The sequence below is a fragment of the Sapajus apella genome, unplaced genomic scaffold (genome assembly GCF_009761245.1).
Source record: "Sapajus apella isolate SASKATOON/1434 unplaced genomic scaffold, GSC_monkey_1.0 scaffold102, whole genome shotgun sequence".
NCBI lineage: Eukaryota > Metazoa > Chordata > Mammalia > Primates > Cebidae > Sapajus > Sapajus apella.
This window is the reverse complement of record NW_022437042.1, coordinates 2486142-2508303: the sequence shown is the minus strand read 5'-3', so window position 1 is coordinate 2508303 and position 22162 is coordinate 2486142. Positions and strand designations below refer to the sequence as shown.

Sequence of the window (22162 nt, the reverse complement as noted above, 5' to 3'; positions counted from 1 at the left end):
TTTCACTGTGTTGCCCAGGCTGGTCTCGAATTCCCGAGCTCAGGCAATCCACCTGTCTCAGCCTCCCAAAGTGCCAAAATTACAGGCATGAACCACCATGACTGGCCCAAAAGATTTCTTTATAGCATGCAATGCTTTTTGATAGCACTTTACTCACAGTGAAACTTCTTTCAAAATTGGAGTCAGTCCTCTCAAACCCTGCCACTGCTTTATCAACTAAGTTTATGTCCTATTCTACATCCCTTGTTGTCATTTCAACAATGTTCACAGCATCCTCACCAGGAGTAAAATTCCACCTCAAAAATCTACTTTCTTTGCTCATCTATAAGAAGCAATACTCATCTGTTCAAGTTTTATCATGAGATTGCAGCAATTCAATCATATCTTCAGGCTCCACTTCTAATTCTAGTTCTCTTGCTATTTCCACCACATCTGCAGTGACTTCCTCCACTGAAGCCCTGAACCCCTCAAAGTCGTCCATGAAGGCTGGAATCAACTTTGTATTAGCCCATTCTTGCATTGCTATAAAGAAATGCCTGGGACTGGTTAATTTATAAACAAAAGAGGTTTATTTGGCTCATGGTACTGCAGGCTGTACAGGAAGCATGGCAGCATCAGCCTCTGGGGAGGACTCAGGAAGCTTCCAATCATGGCAGATGGCAAAGGAAGAGCGAGTCATTTCACATGGCCATAGTAGGAGAAAGAGAGTGGAAAGGAGGTGATCCACACTTTTAAGCAACTAGATCTCATAAGAATGTGATGACAGCAACTAAAGGGGGTGGTACTAAAGCATGAGAAACCACCCCCGTTATCCAACCACCTTCCTCCAGGCCCTAGCTCCAACACTGAGGATTACAATTTGATATGCGATTTAGGTGAGGACACAGATGCGAAGCATATCAAACTTCTCAACTCTCCTGTTAATGTTGGTTGGTTTTCTTGTTTGTTTGTTTTATTTTTTGTTTTGAGATGGAGTCTCACTGTGTTGCCCAGGCTGGAGTGCGGTGGCACTATCTCAGGTCACTGCAACCTCCACCTTCTAGGTTCAAGAGATTCTCCTGCCTCCTCCTACTGAGTAACTGGGATTACAGGTGCCCACCACCACACCTGGCTAATTTTTTATATTTCTAGTAGAGATGGGATTTCACCATGTTGGCTAGGCTGGTCTTGAACTCCTGACCTCAAGTGATCCACCCACCTTGGCCTCCCAAAGTGCTCAGATTACAGGCCATGTTGGTATTTTGACCTCCTTCTATTAATCACAAGTGTTCTTAACGGCATTTACAATGATGAATCCTTTCCAGAAGATTTTCAGTTTCCTTTACCTAGATCTATCAAAGAAATAGTTCTATGGCACCCTTACAAAATGTAGTTTTAAAAAAATAGGACTTGAAAGTCTATCCATCGGCAACAGAATGGATGTTGTGTTAGCAGATATGAGAACAACATTAATCTCCTTGGGCATAGCCGTTAGAGCTCTTGGGTGACTAAGTGCATTGCTAATGAGCCATAATATTTTGAAAATAATCCTTTTTTCTGAGCAATAGGTCTCAACAGTGGGCTTAACATATTCAGAAAACCATGCTGTAAATAGACATGCTGTCATCCAGGCTTTGTTGTTCCATTTATAGAACACAATCAGAATTTGGCATAATTCTTAAGGACCCTAGGATTTTTCAGAATGATAAATGAACATTGGCTTCAATTTAAAGTCACCAGCTGCATTAGCTCCTAACAAGAGAGTCAGCTTGTCCTTTGAAGCTTTGAAGCCAGGCACTGACTTCTCCTCTCCAGCTATTAAAATCCTAGATGCTGGCCCAGCGTGGTGGCTCACGCCTGTAATCTCAGCACTTTGGGAGGCCAAGGCAGGCAGATCACTTGAGGTCTGGAGTTCAAGACCAGCCTGGCCAACATGGCGAAACTCTATCTCTACTAAAATGTATAAAAATTAGCCTGGTGTGGTGGCGGGCACCTGTAATCCCAGCTACTCAGGAGGCTGAGGCAGGAGAATAGCTTGAACCCTGGAGGCGGAGGTTACAGTGAGCTGAGATGGTGCCACTGCACTCCAGCCTGGGCAACACAGTGAGACTCCGTCTCAAAAAAAAAAAAAAAAATTCCTAGATGCCATCTCTTTCTAATATAAGGCTGTTCTGTCTACATGGAAAAGCTGTTATTTAGTGCAGCTACTTTTATCAATGATCTTGGTTAATCTTCCAGATAACTTGCTGCAGCTTCTCCATCAGCACTTGCTGCTCCACTTTGTACTTTCGTGTTATCGAGACAGCTTCTTTCCTTAAACCTCATAAACCAATCTCTGCTAGCTTCACACTTTTCTTCGGCAGCTTCCTCATCTCTCTCAGCCTTCATAGAATTGAAGAGGGTTAGGGCCTAGCTCTGGATTAGGCAGGCTTTGGCTTAAGGGAATATCATGGCTTAAGGAAACATTTGATCTTCTATCCAGACCACTAAAACTTTCTTTATATTGGCAATAAGGCTGTTCACTTTCTTATAATTCACATGCTCATTGGAACCATACTTTAATTTCCTTCAAGAACTTTTCCTTTGCATTCACAACTTGGCTAACTGGCACAAGAGTCCTCGCTGGGCTTTTGACATGCCTTCCTCACTTAGCTTAGTCATTTCTAGCTTTTGATTTAAGGTGAAAGATATGTGACTTTTCCTTTCACTTAAACACTTAGAAATCATTGTAGGGTTATTAATTGGCTTAATATCAATATTGTTATATTTCAGGGAATAGGGAGGCCCAAGGAGAAGGAGAGAGTTTGGAGAAGGGCCAGTCAGTGGAACAGTCTGAATACATAAACACTTATCAATTAAGTTCACTGTCTTATCTGGGCACAGTTTGTGGCACCCCGAAATAATTACAGTGATAACGTCAAAGATCACTGATCACAGCTCACCATAACAGATATAATCATAATACAAAAGTTTGAAATACTGAGACAATTACCAAAATGTAAGACAGAGACAAAGCTAGTACATGCCGTTGAAAAAATGGTGCCAACAGACTTGCTCAACACAGGGTTGCCACAAACCTTCCATTTGTGAAAAACACAATATCTGCAAAGTGCAATAAAGCCAGGCACAATAAAACGAGGTATGCCTGTATAAACAGCAACTGTCAAGTGATGTTTTCCAACTAGGATAAAAAGATTACATAAGGAATTTTTTAAAGGAATTCTATCTGGAAGAACTGAGCAACAATTAAGAATGCATTATAAAGGATATGATACTTACATATGTAAAATAAATTTACATGGTAAATTCCAACCAGAGTGAATGCTGCAGCTGGGTGTTCAAAATCTTTTAACCATACTGAGTTTGGCAGTGATTCTATACAAGGATATGATTTATATTCAAGGACTGACTATTTGGGTATCTCATCCAGATTCAAGATATCAAGACCCACATGGAATACAGCAATGAAGCCAAAGGAAGGAAAGGGAGAACTAATCATCATGGCCCTATTTCAGATGTAGCCCCTTTACCCATCTTACATGTCTGCACCTTTCATGCCTCTAAGCCAAGTCAAACAGTTATGCACACAGTGGATAACTTACGTCTGGCCTAAGGGCCTACCCTTCAGAAAGGTACACATGCTGGAGGCAAGGAAGCTGAGCTGCAATTCTGGCAGATTTGTACTGATGGGTTGATCTACAATGACTCCAGCCACTCCTTTTCTGTGGAAGACACTAAAGGCAGTAAGACGATAGTATTTCTTTAGTTTGCTCACCCCTGAGATTCAAAGGGAAAAGAATGACAGCAGGAAATTGTTGCAAGAGCTGGGCATCCAAAGTCACCAAATACCATAGGATTGTGTGTGAATGTGTGCGTGTGTGTATGCATGTACATACACAAACACTAGTATACTCTTGTGGTATGGTTCAGTTAAACACTATGAGTCAGGTCAGGAGCAGCCAACCACTTTTTACCGCTCAGGTTCCTTCTGGGAATTTGGTTTTTACTTCTAGTGAGAAATCTGGAAAAGGCTCCACTGGTTATCCTTCTCCTGGGAGAAAGACCACATGAATTTTCCTTCTCTCAGGACACTGGGAAATTCTGTTCACTTAGTCTTGTTAGAGGGTTTATCAGGAGTTAATTTATGGTGACACAGCCATGAGATATTAAGAGTCCCTACAGAATTAGGTACAGCCTGCCTCATTCTTATAAGGTCAACCTCATAAAGAACAAATATCTCACTTTCTATTTAAGAACTCCTGTTTGATCTGGGGGCACTTCTTATGTTCTTATGAGTATGACGCTTGGGACAGAAGTAGAAGGGACAATGTGTGTTTCATGGTGAGTAATGAGAGAGGGAAAGGACTGTAACTGACAAACAAGTGAGTACTGCCTGTGCTGCCTCCTCGCCTTGGGTAAAACAAGCACTGTCTGTTAGACTGAAGAGGTGGTCTGATGTTCACAATCCAGACTCGTACAGAATTAGAAAATCATCACCAGCTATACGTTCCTGGTGAGTAGGGTGGGAAGTTAGTGGTCACTTGGTACCGAGGGGGTATAGCAGAGACTATTAATAGACATTAAGTCTACTAGGTATGCCTCTACATATTCCAGTCTTCCTCGTGGTTAGATTGGGGCTAGGTGATAAGTTCTTGACAATGAAATATATGTGGAAGTTCTGTGTTACCTCTGGGATGAGGGGATTAAGGCACATGGGCTTCCAGTTCTCCTTTTCTTTGCTATGGTGTCCTTGGAGGTCATCTGTTCCAGATGGCATGGCTACAAGATAGAAGAGGGCCAACCACTCTATATCAAATATTACGTGAGCAACACATAAACCTTTGTTATTTGTCACTATATCAGTCTAGCCTGTCCTGACTAATACAGGCACCAAAGCAGTGCTCCATTTAGGATATCAGAAACTTAGTGCAAGAAATTAAGCTACTCACACCCACAATGTATAGTTCCTTTTAGAGACACAAACTCTACCAGGATGATCAGATTTCATGTTTCCCAAGACTCTCTTTGACAAAACTTTGTCTCTGAAGGAGAATGGTTTGTCATGAAATAGTAACTTCAAGTGTAGAGGCGATCTCTCCTAAGGACACACATCTTCCAAATATCACAAAGCATCCAAAAGTTACTGAATACCTCATGAAATCTCTTCCTAGGCACCTATCATCTCCTTCTGCTACTTCCCATTTTACTGATGACACTGGACACAAATGCTGGCTTGTAGCCTTTATACACAGAACTCCCTCATACATTAGGTTCCCATAAAAAACAGGAGACACAACTAAGTTTCTATTTATCAAAGCTATCTGATAGTGGCAAGCACTTGTAGTCCCAGCTACTTGGGAGGCTGAAGCAGGAGGATTGCCTGACCCCAGGAATTCAAGTCCAGCTTTGGCGACATAGCAAAATTCCATCTCAAAAAAAAAAAAAAAAAAAAAAAAAATCTCACCATCTCATAGGCCCTGGTTCAGCATACTTTTAAAGTTTAGAATAAGAGGGAGAGGAACATCCTTCATTCACTGTCTCCACGATGTCTAACATTCGCCTCAATCTCTCATTGAGCCAGCAGGTCCAGCATAAGATAGGAAGCACAACACTTCATTTATTTATTTATTTTTTTTGAGACAGAACCTCACTCTGTAACCCAGGTTGGAATGCAGTGGAATGATCTCCATTCACTGCAACCTCTGCCCCCCAGCTCAAGAGATCCTCCTGTCTCAGCCTCCCGAGTAGCTGGGACTACAGGCATGCACTACCACATTTGGCTATTTTTTTTTTTTTTTTTTTTTTGTATTTTTGGTGGAGACAGGGTTTCACCATGTTATCCAGGCTGGTCTCAAACTCCTGACCTCAAGTGATCCACCTGCTGTGGCCTCCCAAAGTGTTGGGATTACAGGTGTGAGCCACCATGCCTGGCCAGGAAGCACAACAGTTTAAACCTTGAAAGCAAAAGGGCTGGAACAACTTTGGCTTGACACTCTTCACAAAAGAGGGAAGACCTCTCTTAGCTATTTTTCCCTATAACCAGTTGAAAGCTCTGCCTTTCGGAGCATCTACTTACTGAGCTGACAGGGACCCCACTTTGCTTATTGCAAAAGACCAAACTATGTCTTTAAAAATGTTTCTTTAAAAAGCAGGTCACATCACCAATGAAAGTTTGAGAACTTACATACACAGAGAAATATTTTTCTTGGGTTACTGACATGATAAAAATTTCGATATATTCTCCCCCTAAAGGAACTGGTGAGAAGGCCTGTCTGGTGGTAAGGGGCCAGACAAAAGCCATGGCTTGGGTCGTGTGTACAAGCTTACCCCTTGCTCCACAGCTGGAATCTGGTTCTGTTGGGAGAAGCCAGTCAGAGAAGTCCTTACATCTCTGACCCCAAAAACCTTTTCTCAGCACTGCCCAACACTCCTGTTATACAACATGTAAAATAAATAATCAACCTTAAAAGTCAGGCAGCCAAAGCTCTACTCGAATAATAAGCCCTTTTACAAACTGCTTGTCATCTGCCAAAATCAGCTCCAAAGGAACACTAGGAACTCAAAATTCTATTGTTCTCATTAACTACTTGGGGGAACTAGACAAGCTTCAGTGGCTTTATTGGTTTTCTGAGAGACAAGCGACATTAAGATTTTCATCTACCTGCACCTTGTCTTTGATCTCAATAACTTGAATGTAGCTCCAGTCCCACCATCTCTGAGAGGCCTCTGTTAAAACGGTGAGCTAGAAAGGGGCCCCAGCCCTTTCTTAGAACATATGCTATTCTCTACTTTTCTCCTGCCTGATTGTTAGGGTGGGAAAGAAAGAATCTAAATGCCAACTTTTTCAGAAAATTCATTGAAAGGGAGGGAGAGGGCCAGACAGTAGCATCTGAAATTTAGTCTTCTGCTGGTGAGGGCCCTCTGGCTTAAGTTCAAAAGGAAAGAGGCGCTTCGCCCAAGGAAAGCTATTTAAAACTGTTTGGTACACTTTGGAAAGCCTCATGGTACACCGTTGGCCCAGAACAGGTTGTCTGGGTTTCAAAATGCAGGGTGAGGTTTTTTTTTAGGCATCGGACAAGATTTATTGCATGACAATTCCACATTTTCTGAGAAGCATTAAAATTTATCTGAGGCCCCTAAACTAGACGGCAGTATCAACACTGGTCTTGGTTATATGCATTTATCATAAAATTCACTCAAATAGCAGATTGAAGTTTCCATAAAATAATTAGCCCTGTTTCTATTTCCATGCAAAAAGGACAGACAGAAGCTATTCAAACATTCTTTTTCAAACCAGATGTGAACAAAGAATCCTCAAGTCTAGATGCAATGTTGAATCCAGTAACAGTGCTCCTAAAACCAACCAGATCTCTCAAAAGGCAAGGGAGGGAGGGGGAGGTGAATGGCAGTGCAGTCACTGTGCTGCCAAGTGAGACAGAGAGCATCACTGTCTGGAGGTCTCTTGTTAAGTGGTATTATTAAGAAAATCTTCCAGGTAAATGCTTTCAGTGAAACAAAAACAAACAAACAAAAGAAAATCTGATAGGAGAAATCTGTTATAAAACTCATCTCTGATGAACCATAAAAGGGATTTCAATGTGTACTTGACATTAATATCCCAGGACTGTCAACCCACAGATGCGAAGCTGAGGATTTCCCTTCTCTATAAGGCCTTACTACCCTGCCTTTTCCTATTACTATTCCCTCCTGTTAAATTGGTCCCTTATTCTGTTAGGTTCCATACATATGGATTTGATCACACTTGTTTCCTTCACTAGCTTGTAGGTTTTCTGAGAGCAGGGACCCAGCCTTATTCATCTCTGCACCTCCATTGTTAGCACAATTCCTGGAACATTGTAGGTGGTCATTAAATCATTTAATTGCTGATAATATTAATAATACTTATAGTTGGCTGGATGCCGTGGCTCACGCCTGTAATCCCAACACTTTGGGAGGCCAAGGCGTGTGGATCACGAGGTCAGGATTTTGAGACCAGCCTGACCAACATGGTGAAACCCTGTCTCTACTAAAAATACAGAAAAAAAATTAGCTGGGTGTGGTGTCAAGCAATTGTAATCCCAGCTACTCAGGAGGCAGAGGCAGGAGAATCGCTTGAACCCAGGAGACAGAGGTTGCAGTGAGCCGAGATGGTACCACTGTACTCCAGCCTGGGTGAACTGCGCTGCAGCCTGGGTGACAGAGCAAGACTCCATCTCAAATAATAATAATAGTAACAATACTTATAGTTAACTTTTGAGTGTTCAGAAACTCTATGTTTAACATCCCATATTTCTCCTCATTTTCCAGGTGAGAGAGCTGAGGCACTGAGATGTTAAGTATCATGCCTAATCTCATCCAGCAAATAAGTGGCAAAGCAACAATACAAACTAGGTGATCGGCTCCAGAATCTTCATTTTTTTTTCTTTTTTTTTTGAGACCAAGTCTCACTCTGTCACCCAAGCTGGAGTTCAGTGGCACAATCTAGACTCACTGCAACCTCTGCCTCCTGGGTTCAAGCAATTCTCCTGCCTCAGCCTCCCAAGTACCTGGGATTACAGGCGACCCACCATGCCCAGCTAATTTTTAGTAGAGACGGGGTTTCACCATATTAGCCAGGATGGTCTCTATCTCCTGACCTCATGATATGCCTGTGTCGGCCTCCCAAAGTGCTGGGATTATAGGCGTGAGCCACCGTGCCCAACCCCATTCTTAACTACTACACAGAGTGGTACACAGGAATGAATGAGTGATCTCATAAAAGGGTTATATACCTATGAAACTATTAAACAAGAACTTAAATTGGTTTGATTTAGAAACCTGGTTTATTCACACAAAAATGGATTAAGTACCTAGTACTCTCTGCCAAGCCCAGCAATATGCATTAGTGGTACAAAGACAAAAATATGGTCTTATTCCTCAGCGAGAAGAGAGACAAATGACAAAAGATCACTAAGCACTTACTATGTGCTGGGCACTGTTCTAAGTACTTCACATTGTTAATCTCTTTAATCTTTACAAAATCCCTATTATGAAACCCTTGTTATATTGTTATTATTAAATTGAGATGAGACAGATAAGAAACTGAGGCTTGGGGAGGTTAAGCAACTTGCAAGAGCCATCATTTGAATACAAACAGCCTAGCTCCAGAACCCATGCTCTCATCACTACCCTCTACTGCCTTTTCAGTTTACAACCACACAACCATAACACAATGTGATATATGCTAAGAGGAAGAAAGAAAAAAAATATTATAGATGCAGAGAGGAAATGATGACTTTTGCCAGAGAGGGGGCTCAAAGAAGGCTCTGTGGCGCAGGTAACATATGAGCTCAGCCTTGAAGGCATGAGAATAGGAAAGAAATGGAGGCTGGGCACAGTGGCTCACGCCTGTAATCCCAGCACTTTGGGAGGCTGAGGCAGGCATGTCACTTGAGGTCAGGAGTTCGAGACCAGCCTGGCCAACATAGTGAAACTCCACTCTACTAAAGGTACAAAAATTAGCCAGGCGTGATAGCAGGCACCTGTAGTATCAGCTGCTTGGGAAGCTGAGGCAGGAGAACTGCTTGAACCCAGGAGGTGGAGGTTGCAGTGAGCCAAAATCACACCACTGCACTCCAGCCTAGGTGACAGAGTGAGACTGTCTGAAAAACATAAAAATAAAAAATAAAAAAATTCAAACCAAAACACTACATGGAGCCCAGTAAAACTTGTATGTGTTTTCAAAGCCATCACTACTAAAGTACAAAGCTAAGAAGCAAGCCCAGCACTATACTGTCTTCTGCTGCTGAGATCACATCTCACCAAGGAACAGGGAAATGACCAGTGACTCTGTGGCCAGAATGTTTATGTCAAGTTTCCCACTTGGTTGAAACATTTCCTGGGGTTTTAGTCAGCTTCACAGAACCTGTAAGAACTTCTTTTCCTCTCCCTTCCATGCAATAGATAACATTTCGGGAAGGAGATCCTTAGACTCTCTTTAGTGTAACTTGAGGCTAGATCTTCCAAAGTTAAAAAAAGAGGCTAGAATCACCATGTATGTGAAAAGGATAGCTGGACCTCACAGCCCCAGTTTTTTTCCATACATGAAGATACTTTGTTCTGCTAACTGCAGAGGTTCTGAATTCAGTTTTATTAAAGAGCATCCATGGGTTCCCTTAGAGTTCATTCCACTCAAACCTATTGGCAACATCCCCTCCTGTCATATCTGCCTTCCCTGAGGATTACTGAGTACAACCCCCAAGAAATGAAGGTGAATAAGTATAAGTGAACTCAACTCTCGGTAAGTACTCCCAGAGCAAACTTGCAATTATTTCTCCCACTCAAAATACCCTTTCTTGATCCCACATACCATTTGAGTTACTGCCTCATTTCTCTGCTCATCTTTAAAACAAAAATCTTCAAAAGATTTGTCTATACTCCCTGTCTACAATTTTTTTCTTCTCTTTCCTTTTTGAACCATTCTCATCAAGCTTTTGTCCACTGAAACAGCTTTTATCAAGGCTCCTAGTGACCTCTATGTTGTTAAATTCTACCAAAAATTCCCAGCCCTCATGTTACTTGGCCAACTGGAAGTATTTTTCACAGTTGAGATCATGCTCTCTTCATTGAAGCGTCTTCTTCACTTGGCTTCCAGGATTCCATTCTCTTCTGCTTTTCCTACTACCTTCTGGCCACTTTCTCTTAGCCTCCATTGCTTGTTCCTCTTTACGTTCCTAAACTCTAAATGTTGAGATGTCTCAGGGCTTGGTCCTTGGTCGCCTTCTCTTCTCTAACTATTCTCACTCCTTGGTGATTTCGTCCATATCATATCTTAAATACTATGTAGATGCCTCTGACTCAAAAAATCTTTATCTCTGGCCTGGGCCACTCCTCTGAATGCCAGGCTCAGACATCCCACAGCATATTCAACATCCCCACTTAGGTGTCTAACTGGCAGCTCAAATTAAACACATCCAAAATTGAGCTTCCAATATACTCCCAGCCCTGTTTATCCAACAGTCTTCACCATTACAGTTAGTGTCAACTCTATCTTTCCGACCATTCAGGCCAAAAGCCCTGGCATCACCTTGCACAGAGATGCTATGTTACAGAACTCCAGGGGGCACCAGTCACATTTTCGTCAATGCTATTAGTGTTATGCCGTATGGTGACCCTGCTTTTCTTGATTCCTCTCATATCCTACATCTGATCTGTTAGCAAATCCAGTTGTCTCTACCTTCAAAATGTATCTAAAATCCAACAACTTCTCCCCAGTTCCACTGTTCCTCCCCGACCCAAGCTTGCCCCCTTATAATTTACTTTCCACAAAACAACCACAGCAATCCTTATAAAATATAAGTCAGAACACATCATTCCCCTACTCAAAATTCCCCAATGCTTCCCATCACATTCAAAATTCTTACAATAGCCTACGAGATGCTGCATTGCTTTTTTCTTTTATATTTATCCCTATCTACTAGACTGTATATTTTCTTTCTTTATCTCACTTATTGTCTGCTGCCCATATGTGAATATATGCTCCATAAAGTCAGGGGCTTGGTCCGTTTTATTCACAGATGAAACCCCAGCATATACAGCAATACTTGACACAAAGTATGCACAATATGTATTTGCAAATGGAATAAATGAAATAGATGGGTTAGGGGGAAATCTTGGCACATGAGCCAGAATTATACCAAACCACAATATGACAAGTGAAATGGCATTTGAGGAGCCAGCTAGTGCTGTGACATCGTCAAAGCCCAGGAGATGTTTTCAGTTCCTACTTCCTACCATTGTTTTGACATTTTGTCTGAGGAAGTCTTCCTTCTTTTGTCTCCCGCAGAAAGAAATTGACTATATAGCATAGTAAGGAGCTCCCCCTAGTGGAAGCAACTCCATCAAAGCAATGGAATAGAAAATCATAGCTTGGTGCTTGAAATTACAAAGATGACTGGGGACAAAGGAAGTGACTCCACCATTTCACAGGGAAAGTCCTCAGTGGAAACGTTGGAGTTCCAAAGATTGGATCTGAAGTACATGGTAGAACTTACCAATTCACTTTATTGTTGAACCTCTTTTGCATCTGATGATGGGGAAAAAATAATTCATTTAAAATTGAACAACAGGCCGGGCACAGTGGCTCACGCCTGTAATCCCAGCACTTTTGGAGGTCAAGGTGGGCAGATCACTTGAGGTCAGGAGTTCAAAACCGGCCTGGCCAACGTGAAGAAACTGCTAAAAATACAAAAAAAATAGCCAGGCGTGGTGGCATGCACCCATAATCCCAGCTACTTGGGAGGCTGAGGCGCAAGAATTGCTTGAACCCGGGGAGTGGAGGTTTCAGTGAGCTGAGATCATGCACTGCATTCCAGCCTGGGCAACAGAACAAGAATCTGTGTCAAAAAAAAAAAAAAGTTGAACAACATATGTACCTACTCTCAAGGAATTTAAAATCTGGTAGAGAATGTAACTCATGAATACAAATAAGCACAAAGCAATGAGTATGGATGTAAATCAGTGAATATGAGCCAAAAGAGATGAATAAACTAAAAGATATGACTCACTCAGGAAAAAGAGGGATTATTTTAGGCTGAGGAAATCCAGGAAAACATCTTGGAGGGAGTGGTTCTTGAGCGGCACCTTGAAAGACAAACAAAATTTAAATAAGCAAGTACTACAAGTAAAGACCGAAATCTAGAGAAGGACACATGACGTCAAATTCCAAGCGGGGCTTTGTAAAGGTCACAATTTGGGTGACAACACAGAACCTGAAACCCTCCTCGAAAAGAGCAGAGAGGGATTAGTGAGACAAAGGTCCTTGGCAAAGGTAAACACAGGCAGAAACCAAAGAAAGTCCCTTTCTTCATTTTCCCTTGGATGAAAGGAACACGACTTAAATATATAGGAAAAATAATAATAATAATATAACTGGAAGCAGTTATTCTCTTCCACAGGCATGACTACTGAGGCAATTTTCTGGTGAATCTAGAATAGGGGTCCATAAACTTTTTATTTAAAGGGCCAGATAGGCTGGGCACAGTGGCTCATGCCTGTAATCCCAGAACTTATGGGAGGCTGAGGCGGGTGGATCACTTGAGCCCAGGAGTTCAAGGCCAGCCTGGGCAACATGGTAAGACCTCATCTCTATAAAAAATTTAAAAATTAGCTGAGCATGGTGGGGCACACCTGTAGTTCCAGCTACTTAGGAGGATGAGGTGGGTCGGTCGCTTGAGCCCAGGAGTTCAAGGCTGCAGTAAGCCATGATCACTCCACTGCACTCCAGCCTGGGTGACAGAGTGAGACCTTGTCTTATGAATAAATACATAAATGAACAGATTGTAAATATTTGTGACTTTGTAAGTCAAATACGGTTTCTGTCGCAACTACTCAACTCTGCCATCAGAGGGTAAAAGCAGTGATAGACAATACATAAATAAATAAACAATAAAACTTTATTTACAAAAATAGATGGCAGACCAGATTTGGTCCACAGTCGAAGTCTGCTGACTCCTGGCCTACAATAAGAGAAGCAGTTACATGATTCCAATGCTTAATCACATCAGGCTTTGGTAGCCTGATGTGCTCATGCATGCAACAGAGATACACCTAACTCTAGAGAAGGGCACATCATGTCAGGTTCTTGGGCTGAGTTCCTTCTTTTCTGACCACTGCTTAGATGTATACTGCCAATATTTGCCTCTCTGGTCCTTCTTTTTAATTGCTGGTCACCCTACAAAATCCAGTCTCATTTTGAAAACCCCCATTATAAGAAAGCTATTGATAGGGCTATTGTTAGGGCTCATAAGGTAGCATTTATCTTGATACATTTTCTGCTTTTTCATGGTCTGGACTTCACCTTGGCTTTGCAGGATAAGAAATCCAATCTAGGCCAGGTGCAGTGGCTCATGCCTATAATCCCAACACTTTGAGAGGCCAAGGTGGGTGGATCACCTTAGGTCAGGAGTTCAAGACCAGCCTGGCCAACATGGTGAAACCCCGTCACTACTAAAAATACAAAAATTAGCTAGGCAACACTGGTGGGGGCCTGTAGTCCCAGCTACTCAGGAGGCTGAGGCAGGAGAACTGTTTGAACCCAGGAGGTGGAGGTTGCAGTGAGCCGAGATCATGCTACTGCACTCTAGCCTGGGTGACAAAGCAAGATTCTGTCTCAAAAAAAAGAAAGAAAAAGAAAAAAGAAATTCAACCTAGAGTCATCTGAAATTGGGAAGACTATGAAAGCTCTACTTATCAGTAAAACTCCCAGAGGAATGCCAGTAGCATTAGTTTATATTCAGTAGCATTTCACAGAGAATACCCCGATACTTTGTTACCTGCAAGGGCGGGGGGGGGGGGGGGGCTCCCTTCTTACATGTTTTTCGGCCCTGCAAAAAAAATAGTGACAAATTTGACAATGTGAATACTTACAAGAGGCATTAGCTATAAGCTTTGTGAAAAGAGAGATTATTTTTTAAATTAGAAATAATCTGTTATTTTTACAAAAGCAGTATATATTCATTGTGAAAAATTCAAAAGCAAAAATAACTAAATAGAACATTGTGTTCCCATCACACAGAAATCACCACTGTTAACAGCTTAGTATATATCATTTCAGATATTTTTGTAAGTATGTATAATACGTAATGCATTTTATACCAAAAATGAAATAGTGTACAAAATGTTTTACAACTGCCCTTTTCAGTTAGTGACCTCCACCATTTCATATTAATAAGTTTTCACATCATCTAATAACCATCCATATTCAAATTTCCCTAACTGTCCCAAAAATGTCCTATAAAGCAAATTTGTTCAAATCATGATCCAATCTCAGACCATACGCTGCATCTTAAGTCTCTTTTCATTGAGAACAGTATCCTCTTTCCAGACAAAAATTTTGAAAAAACTTTGTTTCGGCCTGGCACACTGGCTCACACCTGTAATCCCAGCACTTTGGGAGGCCGATGCGGGCAGATCACCTAAGGTCGGGAGTTTGAGACCAGCCTGACCAACATGGAGAAACCCCGCCTCTACTAATAATACAAAAATTAGCCAGTCGTGGTCGTGCATGCCTGCAATCCCAGCTACTTGGGAGGCTGAGGCATTAGAATTGCTTGAACCCGGGAGGTGGAGGTTGCAGTGAGCTGAGATTGCGCCATTGCACTCCATCTGGGGCAACAAGAGTGAAATTCCATCTCAAAAAAAAAAAAAATGTTTCATGCTTTATCCCCAATTCATTTAACAGTTCTTGGTACATAATAGTAACTCAATAAATGTTGGCATAATTAATTAATCAAAAACTTAGGGGGTGGGAGATTCATGCTAGAGTTTATCTCATCAACCCATTACCCTTTATCTCCATTTTATAAATAATAAAAGACCAGAGACATAAAATGACTTCCCAAGGTCACATAGCAAATACATGTGAATTGCTTTCCATACTTCTTTTTATTCTATTAAACCAGGAGTTGGCAAGCTTTTCTATGAAGGCCAAAGAGTTAATAATTTAGAATTTATGAACCAAGAAGCAAGATTGAGGATATTATATAGGTATTTACATGAGAGCAAACAAAATTCTGCAATTTTTTTTTGAGAGGGAGTCTTGCTCTCTGTCCCCAGGCTGGAATGCAGTGGCATGACTCGGCTCACTGCAATCTCCACCTCCCGGATTCAAGTGATTCTCCTGCCTCAGCCTTCTAAACAGCTGGGACCACAGGCGTGCACCACCATATCCAGCTAATTTTTGTGTTTTTAGTAGAGACAGGGTTTCACCATGTTGGCCAGACGGCCTCAATCTCCTGACCTCATGATTCGCCCACCTCGGCCTCCCAAAGTGCTGGGGTTGCAGGCATGAGCCACTGCTCCCAGCCAGTAACATTAATTTTGTATTAATGAAATTAAAAATATAATAACAATTGACTATAAGGTTTTATAATACAGTTCTACTAATGAAAAGGTTAGAATAAAAAAATAAAATTTTGCTCCATTGGGGTTGAAAATTAGTGTTCCCTATCGTCAAATTTGTTGTCACTATTCATCTGAAAACACTCTTAGCTCACAGGTCATAGATTGCCAATCCCTGTACTATCCCATGAAGCTCATTTGTGGTTTTCTTTTAAAGTGAAAGTAACTTTCCTCATAATTGACAGTTACATTTGGGTGCTGGCATATGGGAGCTATATGATAGTAAAGCACCAATGAGGAAAATAATTCCTCAGTCACATCTTTTTTTTTCTGTCGCCCAGGCTGGAGTACAATGGTGTGATCTCGGCTCACTGCAACCTCCGCCTCCCAGGTGCAATCGATTCTCCTGCCTCAGCCTCCCACGTAGCTGGGATTACAGGTGCACGCCACCACACCCAGCTAATTTTTGTGTTTTTAGTAGAGATGGAGTTTCACCTGTGTTGGCCAGGCTGGTCTCAAACTCTTGAACTCAGGTGATCTGCCCACCTGGCCTCTGAGACTGCTGGGATTAGAGGCGTGAACCACTGCACCCAGCCCACGTTTTTTACAAGTATGTATTGTGTTACTTCAGTTACTCTAGTACTTAACTATTGAGCATGCCTGTCTTCTTTCATTTAAATGGACAAAAGGTAGGCTGCATTATGACTGTTGCTTCCATAATTTACCATATGTTAATATTTAATAGAGCTGACCAATTTAAAAATCAGTGCAAGTGAGGACAGTAAAATTGGCCTATGTTGGGGCTTCTTTTCCTCAAATAAAAATATGCTCTTTAAAGATATACAGGAAAATATTCAAAGAGTTAAAAGAACAGAAAGTGGTTGCTTTTGGGGACAACATGGAATGGGGAGGAAAGCGAATGATTCCTCTTTTAAAAAAGCAAATCTTGGCAGGGAACGGTAGTCCACGCCTGTAATCCCAGCACTTTGGGAGGCCAGGGCAGGTGGATCACCTGAGGTCAGGAGTTGAAGACCAGCCTGGCCAACATGGTGAAACTCCATCTGTACTAAAAATAAAAAATTAGCTGGGCATGGTGGCAGGTGCCTGTAGTCCCATCTACTCAGGAGGCTGAGGCAGGAGAATCGCTTGAACCTGGGAAACAGAGGTTGCAGTGAGCCGAGACTGCACCACTACACTCCAGTCTGGGCGACAGAGTGAGACTCTAAAAAAAAAAAAAAGCAAATCTTGTAGAACTATTTGATTTTTTTAAACTACAGTATGATACCTGTAATCCCAGCACTTTAGGAGGCTGAAGTAAGAGTGTCACTTGAGGCTAGGAGTTCAAGACCAGCCTGGGCAACATGGAGAAACCCTTTTTTGTTTTTTCTTTTATTTCTTTTTTTTTTTTTTTTTTTTTTTTTTGCTCTGTCACCCAGGCTGGAGTGCAGTGACACGATCTCCGCTCATTGCAACCTCTGCCTCTTGAGTTCAAGCAGTTCTCCTGCCTCAACCTCCTGAGTAGCTGGGATTACAGGTGTACACCACCACAGCCAGCTAATTTTTGTATTTTTAGTAGAGACAGGGTTTCGCCATGTCGGCCAGGCTGGTCTCAAGCTCCTGACCTCAGGTGATCCACCCACCTCAGACTTCCAAAGTGCTGGGATTACAGGGTGAGCCACTGCACCTGGCTGCAAAACCCTGTCTCTATACAGCATTTAAAAATTAGCCAGCTGTGGTGGTGTGCAGCCATAGTCCCAAGTATTTGGGAGGCTGAGGTGGGGGGATTGCTTGAACCCAAAAGGTTGCAGCTGCAGTGAGTTGTGATCACGCACACCACTGTACTCCAACCTGGATGACAAAGCGAGACCCTGCTTCAAAAAAAAAAAAAAATCTGCAGTATGTACTAGTACAATTTTAATTAAATAAATAAAACCAGAGGCACATTAAGACCTGTCTGGAAAAGGTTTCCTTAATACTTTCCTCCATCCGCCTTCAGGCATGGTTAAGTGTTCCTCTTCTTTGCTCCCCAGAGCATCTTGTCCTCAACTCCCTTCAGATAACTTAACAAGATGTACTGTCACTGTTTGCTGTCTGTCTTCCCGAAGGAACCATGAGCTCCTTGCAAGGAAGCACTATGTATTATTCATTTCAGCTCCTAATTTTTATAACACTAAAAAGGCATTCGTTAAATGAAGTGAAACCAACTAAACCAAATGCACCAAAAATCTCTCAATCTAGGCAAATTAACATCACAATGAGATACCGATCAAAAAGACAGACAAGAAAGCATTGATAAGGATGTGGAGAAATAGAAACCCTCATACATTTACCAGTGAGAACAGAAAATAGTGCAGCCACTTTGGAAAACAGTCCAGAAGTTCCTAAAAACTTAAACATACAGTTACTATATTACCTAGCAATTCCACTCCTAGGCACATACCCAAGAGAACCCAAAACATATGTCCACACAAAAACTTGTATACAAATATTCCCAGAATTATTCATAACAAATGGAAACATCTCAAATGTTTATCAACTGATGAAGGAAAAACAAAATATGGTATATCCATACAATGTAATATCATTTAGCCAGAAAAAGGAAGGGAGTACTGATAATGTTACAAAATGGATGAACCTTGAAACATCATGTTAAGTGAAAGGACCGAGACACAGGCGAGGCGCAGTGGTTCACGCCTGTAATCCTACCACTTTGGGAGGCCAAGGTGGGTGGATCACCTGAGGTCAGGAGTTTGAGACCAGCCTGGCCAACATGGTGAAACCCCACCTCAACTAAAAATACAAAACAATTAGCTGGGCATGGTGGCAGGCGGTACTTCGGGAGGCTGAGACAGGAGAATCGCTTGAACCCAGGAGGCAGAGGTTGCAGTGAGCCAAGATCACGCCATTGCACTCCAGCCTGGGTGACAAGAGGGAAACTGTCAAAAAAAAAAAAAAAAAAAAAAAAAAAAAAGAAAGAAAGAAGTCAGACACAAAAGGCCACATATTGTATGAGTCCATTCATATGAAATGTCCAGAAAAAGCAACAATATAGAGACAGAAAGCAGACAAATAGTTGCCTAGGGCTAAATATGCAAGAAGCGATAAACTGCAAATAGCTTCTGGGAATTCGTGGGGGATAGGATAAATGTTCTAAAACTATATTGTGATGATGGTTACGTAACTCCGTAAATTTATTTTTATTTATTTGTTTAGTTTTGACACAGGGTCTCACTGTCACCCAGACTGGAGTGCAGCAGTGCAATCACAGCTCACTGCAGCCTCAACCTCCCTGGCTCAAGTGATCCTCCCACCTCAGCCTCCAAGTAGCTGGGACTCCTGGCTAAATTTATTTTTTAAATTGTACACTTAAAATCAGTGGATTTGATGGTATGTAAAGTACAAGGCTGGGGGAAAAATTCTTCAATCTATTACATTATTCCCATGTGCCTCCCCACCGGCCTTGGTGAGATGAGCTTTAAACATACAGCAAATTGTGCTCTTAAAATCAGTGGATTTGATGGTATGTATAGTACAAAGCTGGGGTAAAAATTCCTCAATCTACTACATTATTCAGTTTCTTTCTAAATTAATTGTTTTTCCTCAAGTAGACTACCTCAATTAAGAACTGTGGTAAGGCAGGGCGTGATGGCTCATGCCTGCAATCTCAGCATTTTGGGAGGCCGAGGCAGGTAGATCACCTGAGGTCGTCAGGAGTTCAAGACCACCCTGGCCAACATCGTGAAACCAAGTCTCTACTAAAAATACAAAAATTAGCTGGCAGGAGTCTGTAATCTCAGCTACTCGGGAGGCTGAGGCAGAAGAATTGCTTGAACCCAGGAGGCGGAGGCTGCAGTGAGCCGAGATTGCACCACTGCATTCCAGCCTGGGTGACAGAGTGAGACTCCATTCCCACCCCCACCCCCAACCCCCCACGGAAAAGGAAAAAGAAAAAAGAAAAAGAAGGAACCGTGGTGAAGGAAGTTGCTGAGGCATTTCTGTAGGTTGGGGCTTGGGGCTGTGCTGCATAGACATCACAGCCAGCATCTCAGTCTGTGAAATTGTAGGATGTCTTGAGGTGTACAACGTGTTTCCAGTTGAGTGTCCCCAGTGTGTAGTCTGGACACTCCCTGGCCTCTCTGGCAATTTAAGTGTGCGAGTGCCTAAGGCCTCTACACCAAGCAAGAAACTAGTCAGGTAACAAACTCCTTGAAACTCCCCAGCGCAGTTCACAACCAGGTGAATTGTTCTATTACGGCATATCCATGAAAATGATTGATCAAATGACTGATTTGATTTTCTCTTTTTTTTTTTTTTTTTGGAGTGTGGGCAACTGGGTAAGTGCTTATTGGGCAAGGATGTCTGACCAGATCAGCTAAGAGATACAAAGTTCACCCCGTCGGCCCGCTCCCCTGGGATACTACAGGGGAAAGCTCATCTCTCCAAGGCCGGTGGGGAGGCGCAATGGGATTTAACAGCATCTCTCCTGGCTAGGGGAAAGGCTGGGACAAAGTCACTCCTTTGTTGCATTGCGAGAAGGGCCAAACCTGCTACAATGTCAGGGTGAGGTGTCTGTTCTCGGGGCCTCCCAGTGACCGGGAAGCTCACGCGGCTGCTCCCAGACTTTAGTGGCTTTCGCCGCTGCAGCCTCACTGTCCGGCTCGCGCGCGGCGAAGCGAGCAGGCAGTGGAGGGAGGAAAGCAGCCGGAAACGGCTCGGCACTTCGACGCTCCCTCCTCGCAGCCGTCGGGGAATCCCAGGCGGTCCCCCATGACCCTGCGCGTGACCCCCCTAGTCACGTAGCGGCCGTCCCTTTCGGGATACGCCATTGTTTTTGGCGCCCCCTGGTGACCGGAGGAGAGCAGAGCTGGCGCAGCCAGAGCTAGCCGGATGGTCCGCTGGACCCTACTTGAGCCGGCGGCGCGGTCTCCGCCTCTGCGGCAGAAATGGCCGCGTGGGTGGCACCGGAGCGGGCTCCGCGACGCCCAGGGAGCTGACCCAAGCCGGAGCTGGAGTGAATGGAAGCTGCTTCCACCCTTTCCTCCCTTCTCCCAAAAGGGAAAAGGACCCTTGCGAAGACAGAATGGCCAGATAATTATTTGAACATGGATTCCAGCTCCCTTGTGCAAAAACGGAAGAATAAAGCAGGGTTTTGGGGTGTTTGATTAAGAGGATTTTGCTTATGTCCTGAAAACATGTATTTGTAGCCCCGAGATTGTGAGCTAATTATTAATTCTGAGTCTCATTCTCCTCTTCTATAAAATAGGGACAATAATGATGACGTGTTTGTGAGGATTCACAGGTGTTTGTGAGGATCAAATGAAATAACCCACCTGAAGGTTTTAGCAGACAGGTTAAAGCTAGTTGTTTACCTTTAAACTAGCTAGTTTAGCAACTATTTCAGGTCTCAATAAACACCTTCGGGAAACGAAAGGATTTTGACACTATATAAAATAAACACGTGCCTAAGGTGAATTGTTCATTAAAAATGTATGTATATGGGAATTAAAATCGTCCATCTCCAAACTCGGCCCGCACACTGAGAATCAAAAACCATCCTTTAGCATATGCACAAAAAGGACTTTGCTAGTCCCCTGTCTTCATTCGCATTACTTTTCCAGAACGTTCCCTGCAGGCAAATCCACAAAGACCCATCAACTCGTCAATGAAGAGCACCAACATTTCCCACACTACAATTTTTTGAATGCCTCATTAAAATCCTCCCCTTGCTGCCCCACCAATCCTAGACTGTTGGTATCTCATGATTCTTACCCAATCCCAATCAAATCCCCGCATTTAAAGACCCACAGCCTTAAGTTCAATTTTCCTTTCTCAATAAATTCTGATCTTACTTTTCCTCTCTGAAGCACAGCTAAAGCTTCACGAAGTGGTGTTCTTTCATAGTGAGGGAAGCAATAAATGCAGCTTTGTCATATCATGAGGTGCACTGATGATATATGGGGAGCCAGCATTTCATTTTTATTTTTTTATTTTTGTAGAGATGGGGTCTTGCTATGTTGCCCAGGTTGATCTCCAACTACTGGCCTCAACTGATCCTCCCACTTATTCAATTAATGGTGTTAGAATAATTAGCTAAGCATTTGCACGAATTGTTTTTTTTTTTAAAGATGGAGTCTCACTGTCGCCCAGGCTTGAGTGCAGTGGCGTGATCTCGGCTCACTGCAACCTCTGCCTCCTGGGTTCAAGCGATTCTCCTACCTCAGCCTCCCAAGTACCTGGGATTGCAAACACACGCCACCACACCAGGCTAATTTTGTATTTTTTAGTAAAGACAGGGGAATCTCAC

The 22162-nt window shown here is 42.7% G+C and overlaps 1 long non-coding RNA gene across 2 annotated transcripts; it reads right to left on the bottom strand.

The window, feature by feature from the left end:
• Positions 1-423: 423 nt before the first annotated feature.
• LOC116536601 lies at positions 424-20677 on the bottom strand. Of its 2 annotated transcripts, XR_004262722.1 has the most exons (6): positions 20403-20677; positions 14292-14342; positions 12525-12600; positions 6307-6409; positions 4667-4758; positions 424-522 (listed from the first exon to the last, which is right to left on the bottom strand). It is a non-coding gene; the product is annotated as an uncharacterized LOC116536601 (long non-coding RNA). The 2 variants fall into 2 exon arrangements; XR_004262723.1 differs by lacking the exon at positions 14292-14342 and having other exon boundaries at positions 20403-20675.
• Positions 20678-22162: the final 1485 nt, after the last annotated feature.